Raw genomic sequence first — 6,000 nt, forward strand, 5'->3', positions numbered from 1 at the left:
CAGATTCAATGAATTGGATGTAGATCAGATTTACAAATTGAGCAGCCTTGATCTTGGACATACTGATCTTGTAGTATAGGACAAATATAAGGCAGATGACAGAAACATGGGTGGCTCTTAATGTTTGTACTTGGATGCTGATTATATCATGTGTGCTCATGAACTGTTGGCCAAAGTAAATCATGAGGCTATGCTCAATATCAATTGGGTATCTCATTAAAAAGCACTACAAAAGACATGGCGATAGATGGGTATGACCCTTTCAAGTATTCACCTAATGATCTACGTGGCTGCTTTTTCCCAATTCAATCAGTATTATTAAAGGCACATAATTTCAATGGTATCTCATGCATTATTTCATAGGTATAATTTTTTTTGTTTATTAACTTAAAAGATACATACTTACAATATGTACTTAATTTGAAATTGTGCTAGTATTGCTATTTTGATATAAATTCAGAAATTTGATGAAACATGTAGTTCTATGTTTAAATATTTATTTTTTAAGGTATTTCTGACACACATTTGTGTAACTGACCTATTAGAGAAATTTGTGTATCCCAATTTTGAGGGTTCCTTAAATTCTGTATACTTCAATTTCTTTAAATGGAAGGAGTAGTGTTTGTTCTTGAGGGTGAGGAATGAAGATTAGAACCGAACTAGAATTTGAATCGTCTCATTCAATTTATTTATTCATTTATTTGTTTGTTTTTAATATATGAAATTTATTGTCAAATTGGTTTCCATACAACACCCAGTGCTCATCCCAAAAGATGCCCTTTTCAATGCCCATCACCTACCCTTCCCTCCTTCCCACCCTCCCATCAACCTTCAGTTTGTTCTGTTTTTAAGAGTCTCTTATGCTTTGGCTCTCTCCCACTCTAACCTCATTTTTTTTCCCTTCTCCTCCCCCATGGGTTTCTGTTAAGTTTCTCAGGATCCACATGAAAACATCTAGACCCTCATTCGATTTAAAAAAAAATAAAGTGTTGGGGTGCCTGTGTGGCTCAGTCAGTTAAGCCTTTGACTTCAGCTCAGGTCGTGATCTCACAGTTCATGAGTTTGAGCCCTGTTTCAGGCTCTGAGCCTGGAGCCTGCTTCAGATTCTGTGTCTCCCTCTCTCTCCTCCCCTCCCATGCTCACACTCTGTCTCTCTCTCTAAAATAATAATAATAATAATAATAATTTTTTTAAATAAAGTGTGAATAAGAGAAACTGTATCTTGGAAATGTATGCTATGAATAAGAAAGTAATACATCAGATTTTCATGAAAATTATTTTAATAAGAATCAAAGAGTTAGTGAATTCAGTTTATATTTGCTTTTTCTTTCCTTAAGGCAATCTCACAGCGCATACTTAGAGTTGTAAATATTAGCCTTAAAGTGTAAATTTCCAAGCAGAGCATGACCAGTTAGATGAATGGATTCCATTAATGTCAGTGGAAGTCATGGAGTTAAATCCTGTTTTCATTTGCCTCAAAAATGAAGCTCTAAGCAAGTTTGTAAATGGCAAGTTTTTTCAAATGACAAGAGAAATAAGTTTAGTCAGAAACCTACCGCTTTTAGTGTTAATGTACTAATTCATTATACCAACCCTTTCTCTGACTAAAGTCATTTTCTAAATGGTTTCTAAGCCCAAATATCTGGCATGATGAAAATCTGGATTTTGGTTGTTTTCTTTATTCCCCTTTCTAAGGCAATTCTTAGAAACAAAATCTTATATCAAATATTTTCCAAAATAATTATTCAAAATGTATGACAGTTTTATTATTTAATAATTTGCGTTTTATGATTTCAACAAAAGCTGACTGAGCAAAAATCCACAACTGAGTGTGTTACAAATCCTAAGAAAATGCTGATTAAATCAAGTCACTTTAATAGATCTAGAACAGATATTAGTAAAGTCTGACCTGCAGCCTGCTTTTTAAAATAATGCTTCAATTATTTAGATATTAGTTGTAGCCTCTAGCTTCATGGTGCAATGGCAGACAGGAAAACAAGAGAAGAAAGGAAAAGAAAAAAAATACCCAAAGGCTCCTTTTTTTCCGTAGGACACAGATACCTGACCAAGTTGCTAGATCTGAATTATGCAGCAATTCTGTATTCAACAGTCATTGTTTTTCTTTCTCCCCAGATTCCTACCATCCCGTAAGATATTGGAATTTCAGCCATTTAAATGGACAGAAGCTTCTACTCTTCCATTCATTGTGCATTGCCTTTTTCCAATTAAAAAAAAAACAGGCAGTGTTTCAGTCAGCCTGCCCATATTTCTCTTTGTTAAAATCTGAAATCTCTGTTTCTTTGACCATTTAGGGGACACACAGTCTGAGATAAGATCTTCATTGTGGCTGATTTGGAAAGTATCCACTATGAAGAACCAAATTTTCCCACACGTAAGTCCAAAGGTTAATATTGAGGGACAATAGTATTGAACTTGATTTTGACCTTCAGTCCAAACCAAGTTCTTCAATGCAGCTCTATTAGTAATATGCAAAATAGCTGATGTTTTGATTCCTATCAATTTTTATTCAAATTACTCAGTTGACTGAAAATTTAAAGACAAGGAAGGAATGAATGAATCCCTTTCTTTAACTCCTATACTAAGACCTTAACTCCATCACCTCTGGTGCCGACCAGGAATCATTCCTGTGCCTCATGCTTGGCAAGGAAGAATTCTATTACCAATTGACCAATGCTTGGTAAACTCAATGTTTTAAGTGAACAAAATTTTGTAGAGAAGAAAAATGCTTCTATTCCTATAGCGTACACTGTCCAGCCCACAGAATACAATTTTATTTTGAAACATTGAGAATATAACTGCTGTAGTCCATCCCATCACTCATGTCTGCCCAGGGGAGTACTTTTTCTTAGTCAGAAAGGAAAAAAAAAAGGTCAGTATTAGTGTGTGGCTTAAGACCTTCCTGGCTCTGTCTTAATGATTTGCTTTTCAGCTCATAGAAGAGATTCTCCTTTTAACTCCCCAATTATACAAACTTTGGTCAGGACACAGACCAGGCCTAGGTAACTTTCAAGCTCACTTGGGCTCAAGAGCACACTATATTTGATGAACGAGAAGAAAGTCAGGAATCCCTCTGTGGTGGCATTAGAAATGCAATCTCCTAACAGATTCTACAATTTATTTAAGGAATGGGGAGACAGGGCCAGTTTCATGGCTGGGTGACCTATGCAATTGCACAGGGCCCCAGGATTAGAGGGGCTCAGTGCTTGGCTTAATGTTCTGTCACCATCTTAAAATTCTTAATTGTTTTACTTTTGTTAATGTTTATTAATTCATTTTGAGAGAGAGAGAGAGAGAGAGAGAGAGAGAGAGAGAGCAGGGAAGGGGCAGAGAGAAGGAGGGAGAGAGAGAATCCCAAGAAGGCTCCATGCTGACAGCATAAAGCCTGACGCGAGGCTCAAACTCATGAACCATGAGATTGACCTGAGCCAAAATCAACAGTCAGACACTTAACTGACTGAGCCCAGGTGCCTCTCTTAATTTCTTTTTAAACAAGAGATCCTGTATTTTCATGTTGCACAGAGCCCCACAAGTTATGTAGCTATCCAAGGGAGAGGTTTTAGAAGTCATATTCTTTTGTCAAGTTCGACCAAAAATAAAGGTCATTTTGTAATCTGTTTTTTTTTTTTTCTTCCATGTGTATTTCCCAAGTGCTCCATTACTCGGTTAGAAAAGACTGGTGTTTCTCCCCCACAGGAAGAGTTACCCAGAAATCGCAAGTTAAGCAGCTTGTTCAAGCAGATCATCAAATATCTGTCAATGAAAAGCTTCCCATAGACTCACATGTGCACAATTACAACATGTCTTTAGAAGTAAAACCCAGTTATTCCCTATACGGTCATTCAAGGACCTACATTTCTTTTTCTTTTATTTTCTTAGTGTGCCATTTCATAGAGTTGTCCTTGATCCAGTGATGAAAGCTGGCACACTGCCATATACACATTCCTGCCCATGGGATAGAAGAGAATGTCTAAGGCAAGAGACTTCATTTAAAAAAAAAAAATTAAGTTTCTATTTATTTTTCAGAGAGAGAGAGAGTGAGAAAGCCAGCAAGCTGAGGAGGGGCAGAGAGAGAGAGGGAGACACAGAATCTGAAGCAGGCTCTAGGTTCTGAGCTATCAGCACAGATCCCAACACAGGGCCCAAATCCACGAACCATGAGATCATAACTTGAGCCAAAGTTGGACGCTTAACCGACTGAGCCACCCAGGCACCCCAAGAGGCTTCATTTAAAAAAAAAAATTTAACAATTATTTTTGAGAGACAGAGCGAGACAGAGCATGAGTAGCGGAGGGGCAGAGAGAGAGGGGGTACACAGAATCCAAAGCAGGCTCCAGGCTCTGTGCTGTCAGCACAGAGCCCAATGCGGGGGCTCGAACTCACGGACTGCAAGATCATGACCTGAGCCAAAGTCAGCTACCCAACAGACTGAGCCAACCAGGCGCCCCAAGAGGCTTCATTTTTAAAGAGATAACCTGTAAATTGCATGCGTGACTTTTTCACAAGATATCATTTCCCCAACTTAGTCATGAGACCATAACTATGAGGGAAATTAGCACCAGGATTCCTGTGTCTAACTAAAGCTCAGTGTATTGTCCTAGGAGAGACAGAGACAGAGAAGCAGGGGAAGAAGGAGGAAGAGGAGGAGAAAGAGAAGGAGGAGAAAGGGAAGGCAAAAGGATATGGGAAAGAGAATGGGAAAAGGAAAGAGGAGGGGGAAAAGGAGGAGGAGGAGGGTTGGGAAGAGGAAGATGAGAAACCGGGCTCAGATTATAATCACTGCTACAATATCTGAAGTGTTTATTGTCAATGGAACACTGTTCTAATAGGGTCCAAAATGCATAATGGGTTAATACATAAAGCATCATAGTTAATTCTTAACTAAACTAAATTAAAGTAAAAATTAGAAATAACTGGCTTGACATCAGTCTTTTATGAAGTTGGCTGCTGACAAATAGAAAAATATTGCAATGAATGTATTTATTCAATATAATTTTGTTCCTTGTTCTTAAATTTGCATTCTTCCAAAAATTTCATGTTAAGATTTTTTTAATATAATGACAATCCTATGCTAGGTCTTGCTTATTGCTGTTAGTTCCATATTTCTACAGTAGAAGTTGGCAATCTCGATCTCAAAATCCTCGATTTAAAAAATAAATAAATAAGGATGAATGGTACATATGAGCCAAACACACGGGTCCAATAACATGAGGAGTAAATGGAACTTTTTTCTTTATGATGAGTTTATGAAAAAAGATAAAATCATATATCTTTAGAGAATTAAGATAAATTAAGAATCACCTGATTAAGAAACAACATAGAAGCCGTAAGGGATTTGCCTATGTTACAATTTAGTAAAGGCATTGCTGGCCCAAGATCAGTGGCTTTACGCTCTTTTTTTAAATTATTCTTTCATAATAAAAGTAATGTTTGTGCTAGAATAGCATCACTCAAAGTACATAATGTGGAACATAGTTCCACTGGGCATTATTACTTACAAAATAAATTGGATATGATGCCCAATAAATTTATGAAAAGGGTATGATAAAAATTAAAGAGAAGCTGGTAGGGCTTTCCCCAGTCTTTCCTAAATTAAGGAGATTTGTGAGTTGAAAGAGAGGGACAGAGGACAGAACATTTCACACAGTCCCTGCTTTTGACTTAAAGTCGCCTCATCTTTGCTTACGGAGAATACTTTGAGAAATGTTTCTGTCTTGGAAATGATTTTAAGCAGGCAGTCAACAGATTTTCAAAAGCCCATCGTATCAATACATTTCAAACTCACAAAAGCCTTAAGATATGCTATACAACTTGCGTATCATGCATAGCACATGGTGGTACTATTAATTAAAAATCTACAGACACAAGTTTAGGATTCAAGGAGTACAAAGCAGTATCTACTTTTCTGTTGTTATGGAATTCCAGTACTTCAGTTCAAAAATATATTGATTCAAAAACAGTCACCTTTAAGTTTTTGAATAG

Source organism: Lynx rufus, unplaced genomic scaffold (assembly GCF_022079265.1).
Source record: "Lynx rufus isolate CCGP_SWC_20201006 ecotype Redwood Valley unplaced genomic scaffold, mLynRuf1.p SCAF_11, whole genome shotgun sequence".
NCBI classification, from domain to species: Eukaryota; Metazoa; Chordata; class Mammalia; order Carnivora; family Felidae; genus Lynx; species Lynx rufus.